This window comes from Pteropus vampyrus, unplaced genomic scaffold (genome assembly GCF_000151845.1).
Source record: "Pteropus vampyrus isolate Shadow unplaced genomic scaffold, Pvam_2.0 Scaffold150, whole genome shotgun sequence".
Taxonomy (NCBI): Eukaryota; Metazoa; Chordata; class Mammalia; order Chiroptera; family Pteropodidae; genus Pteropus; species Pteropus vampyrus.
In genome coordinates, this window is record NW_011888931.1 from 1,142,968 (window position 1) to 1,148,463 (window position 5,496).

Genomic DNA, 5,496 nt, shown 5'->3' on the forward strand with positions numbered 1-5,496 from the left:
GAAAGCCTAACAAGAACAGCCTAGCAAGGAAAGAGAGTTATAGGCCAGTTTTTCTCATGAACATAGATGCATGATTCTAAAGAAATTTAGCAAATTGAATAAAGCAATTTATAAAAACAAAAACAAACATATATCACAAAAATTGGATTTATTCCAGGAATGAAAGGTTGATTTAACATTATAAAAATCAATAAAATGCAATTGACCATATTAACTGAAAAAAGTTTAAAAAATTGTTTATCATGTCAATAGATGCAGAAAAAGCATTTGATAAATTCAGACCTCGATAACAATTAAAAAGGAAAGAATTTAGCAAAGTAGATACAGAAAGGAAGCTCCTTAAAGGAGAATGATTAGAAAGGAAGAAATAAAACTCATATAAAATGTTCAAAAGAATCTATAAACTATTATCATTTATAATTTTAGGACACTAGATAAAAGATCAAGACAAATCTTTTTTATTTCTATATATACTGGCAACAAAGTTATAAAATAAAAAATATGCCATTTATAATTGCACCAAAAAATTAAATATCTAGGAATATTTAATTAAATATCTAGGAATGCATCTAATGAAAAATGTGCAAAAATTCAATGCAGAAAATTACAAACTATCAAAGAAAGAAATTGCAGATATCAAATAAATGGAGATTTCTACCATGGTCATCATACATTGGAAAACTGATATTGTTAAGATATCAAGTTTCCATAAATTGATCCGTAGAGTAAATGCAACCTCAATCTCAGTCAAAATTTCTGCAGATATTATTTTGGTGGAAATCAACAAGGCAATTCCAAAATTTATATGGAAATGCAAAAGTCTAGAAATAGCCAACATAATTTTGAAGAAAAGCTAATTTGAAGAATTTGTACTATCATACATCAAAACTAGTTATACGATTATAATAATTAAGTCAGTGTGCTATTTGAACAAGGAGAGACAAACTGAGAAATGAAACATAATAGAAAGTACAGAAATAGACCCAAATATATAGTCATTTGAGTCATTTATGACAAAGATGATACTGATGTGCAATGAGAAATAGATGATCTTTTCAATTAGTAGTGCCATATTGAAAAAAATCATATTCAAAATCAATTCTAGGTGGATTGTATATATAAATGTAAAAAGCAAAACCAATAAATTTCTGGAATAAATTACAGGAAAATATCTTCATGCTTTGGGGGTAAGAAAAGACTTTAAAAAGCACTAAACGGTAGGAAATAGAACATAAACAAATTGTATGTAATAGCTGACAAATAGAACTACACAAAATTAAGAAACTGTTGATCTAACAACAACATTAAAAGAGTGAAAAAGCAAGCCAAGAATTTGGGAGATGATTTTTTTCAGTACTTATAACCTAAAAAGGACACATATATAAAAATGTAAAAACACTAAAAAGTATGTTTAAAAAAACATTAAAAAAGAGAGATAACCAATAGAGAAGTGGGCAAAATACATAAGCACTTCTCAAAAGAAGATATCTAAATGGCAGATAAACGTGCAATGAAGTGTTCAAAAATATTAGTTAATATAAATGCAAATTCAAATCAAATATAGATGCAAATTCAAATCACTACATTTGTCTGGCTAAAATAAAAAGAACTGACAATATCAGGTTTTGGCAAGGATATGGAGTAACTGGAAACCTCGTATACTGGTGGGTATGTAATCTGGTAAAACCACTTTGAAAAACTGTTTTAGCATATCAATAAAAGAAGAATAAATTTTTATTATATGCTGAGATCCAGCAATTTTGCTTCTTAAAAGATAAATTGAAAAATACTTGGTAAGATTGATTAAGAAAATAGACTCTAGCCATTTTTGTAATGAAAAGAAAAGACATCACCAAAGATATTTCAGAAATTAAAAATTAGCATTTCAGGATGATGCAAAAAACATTTATGCCCAAAAAATTAAGATTGAGACAAAAAGGATGAATTTCTCTAAAAACACAACTTTTCAAAACTCATATAAGAAGAAATAAAAATCAGAATAGTCCTGTAATAATACTAAAGAAATTAAATTTGTAATTTAAAACTTTCCCCAAACAAAAATCTAAGTTTATATGGCTTCACAAGTGAACTCTACTAAACATTTATTATTATTTCGAGCAATTGACAGAATTAAGAAAAAATCTACTTGAACTTACATGATGTTAGCATATTCTCTTTTTAAGGCAAATGGCATTGTGATCTTGCAACAGGGGAGAAGGAATTTGGCCTTAGAATGAAGAATAATTATTTAACCCTGATAAACACTTTTTATTGATTTCCAAAATTAGAATCAATCTATAGGCAAACCTCAAAATACTTAACTTTCGGTAGAGGCAAAATATGTGTAATTTTGACAACGTAAAATAAGATCTATCCAAGGTTGAAGTTAAAAATTGAAAGAAAGGATACAGGCAGGAATAGTCTTAGGTTGCAAAGTAGGGAATCAAGATACACTGTTGAAGTTGATAGAATAGGAAATAGAAGTTTAGATACAGTGTTTTAAATTACAAAGTTAACCAAAAGAGAGTAATGAAACTATCAAATATTGAGAGAAGAGAGAAAGGAAATAAAATAAGATAAATGTGCTAAATCCTAACCTATCATAGCAGGAATTTAATAGATAATGACTAAGGCTATATGTGCTTTATTATTTAGCAGTGTAGAGATAAAACCAGAAAAATTAAAACAAATGGTTAAAAATATTTTTTCTGATTAACAGGACTATCGTAGTAAAAGGAAGATTGGAAGGCCCTTATTTTTATTATTAATACTTTCTCTACAACCTAATTTTTTAAAATATGTGCATATGTTACAATAAAATATTTGAAATTAAAAAAAGACTGGTATAAGAATAAAGATATAAACTAAAAGAACTCAAACTTATATAAAAGTCTGCATGTGAAGTAAAAAAGCACGAATCAAAGTAGAAAAGAAGGAATTTTTAAACATAATGCTGGAATAATTGTTATCTACTGAAATGTACTCACTACGTGCCATGGTCCCAAATAAATTCCAGGTTTATCGATGAAAGAAAGGTAACAATGAAACCATGAAAAAGTAGATGGAAAGAAAAGTAAATGTTTTCTTATTTCTTCTTGGAGGAGGAGCAATATTTGCTAGATTTGACAACATAAAAATTGAAAGTCCTGGGTTGGAAAGAACCACCTAAACTGGATTAAAGTGAAATAACTAATTGTGGGGAAATATTTTCAAGTATAACAGGACAAGTCTACTATACTGACAAGTCTACTATATTGTTAAAGTATGTTAATAATAAATGAGCCTACGGCCATGCCACCCTGAACATGCTCGATTTCATCTGATCTCGGAAGTTAAGCTGGGTCGGGCCTGGTTAGTACTTGGATGGGAGACCACCTAGGAACACCAGGTGCTGTAGGTGTTAATTAATTAATAAAAGAAACATTAATTATCTCGTTGGCAAAATTTAGAGGAATGTTTACAGAGAAACTATGCAGTGCCCGTGGGTATTGAATGAAATAGGGACTTTCATATTGCTTGAAACTTTTAGAAAGAAATTTCTAGAGAACACAGCAACGTCTCTAACTTTTGACCTAGTAATTTCACATCTGTTGTGGTCAAAGGGAAAAACAAATCAAACATTCTGACAAAGAATAATATATCTAAAATACAAAAAATATTTTAAATGCTTAAAATGAAAAAAGGATGGTTAATATGATTTAACCATCACATTCACACATTCAAAAAGCATTTATTGAGTGTTTACTACGTGGCAGGCACTGGTGATTAAGCAATGGAAAAACAGACAAAACTTCATGTTCTTATTGTGCTTACATTCTAGAAATATTTAATGATGGAGTAAAATGTCAAGATAAATGGGACTCTATTATATTTCAGTTATGTAAAACAATATACAAAGACATAGAGATGCACTAAACTGCTAACAGAGGTTATCATTGCATGGTAAGATGGTTGATGTTTACTTTCCTGGTGATACTTCATCAGTATTTGCCAACTCTTCTGTCATGAGCATATATTACTTTATCAATTATGAAAAAATATACAAAAATAAAAGAATGAAAGAGAGAGAAAAAAGAAAGAAGAAAAGAAAAAGAGGGTCTTTTGGTTAAGATGGTGGAGTAGGTAAATGCTGTGCTTGTCTCCTCTCAGGGCCACATAAAAATTACAACTAAACTACAGAACAACCATCATTGAGAATTGCCTCAACTCTAGCTAAACAGAAAGCCTACAACTGGGGACATAAGAAGAGGCCACCTTGAGACTGGTAGGAATGGCAGAGATGCAAAATGGGCTGGTCCCACATCCACGTCTGGAGTTTAACAATTGAGAGGGATATCTCTGCTATAGAGATACCCCCTTGGAGGAGCGAGGGGTCCTGGCCCTATGCCAGGCTCCCCAGGCCAGGGTTCCAGTGCCAGGAAGACAAGTCCACACAACTTTTGGCTGTGAAAACCAGCAGAAATTGTGGCTGAGTAAGATGGAGGGTGGCTGGAGTCACAGGCACTCCTCTTAAAGGGCCCGTGCATGGACTTACTCACTGATAGACTCATTCTCTCTGAGCTCCAGCACTGGAGCAGCAACTTGAAAGGTGTCACGGACATATGGGAGGAACTGAGTTGTGTGGCTTTCAGGCTAGCTTTCTCCCAGACAGAAATGCTGACAAGGGCATTGTCCTGTTGAGCCCTCTCTCCTCCCATTGTACAGACACAAGCAGTTGCCATATCTGAGTCTCCATCAATGTAATTAACACAATTTGCCCCACTTTAGTGATTCCCTGAGACCCTGCCCCACCCAACTTGTGGGGACCACACAAGACACTTGCAGTGGAATTTCCATATAAACTGTCTTGGCCCATGCTGTGGACTTTTTAACCCATTTCCTATTTGCCCCGAGAATAGTTACTGGCTGCACTTACAGCTGCCACATTTGCCCTGAGATAACTCGCAAATTATAGTCCTTACTTTACTCCCAAAGTTTGCCATGAAATATCTCGCTTTTATTATTATTTTCGCGTAGCTCCAGTGTATCAATAGTCTTTGGAAACAACTGATGTTCTATTCACAACATTCTGTTTTTAGTAATTTGATCACTGAAAATGTCAAATCCTAGAAAATGTAGCATTCCTATGTGTGATGTTAAATGAATGCTGGCACCAAGCTGCACTTTTTTTTTCCTAAGTGGGAAAAGAGTTAAAAAAAATCTCTCAAAGATTCACAAACCTAAAGAAGCAGCATCTGACCTTACTGTGCCCCGTAACTCTTGCTGAGCAGCCCTAAGTCCAGCACTAGTGGCAGCTGGCTTTGGTTTGTGGCTTGGCCTCTTGAGGTACATCCAAGCCCAGCATGGGTGGTCGCCATCTGCAGATTGATTGGTGGCTCATGTCAGGTGGCGTCAAGCAGGACACAGGCTGCAGCTGAACTTGGTCTGTGATGGGGCCCCTACCAGGAGGCCCCGTCCTGCATGCCTGGTGGCCAGCTTTCCTCTGAGCCACAGCAC

At 33.6% G+C, this 5,496-nt stretch overlaps 1 non-coding gene across 1 annotated transcript; it reads left to right on the forward strand.

Moving 5' to 3' along the window:
* Positions 1 to 3,281: 3,281 nt before the first annotated feature.
* Positions 3,282 to 3,400, forward strand: LOC111745260. The gene has a single exon (XR_002782575.1). It is a non-coding gene; the product is annotated as a 5S ribosomal RNA (ribosomal RNA).
* Positions 3,401 to 5,496: the final 2,096 nt, after the last annotated feature.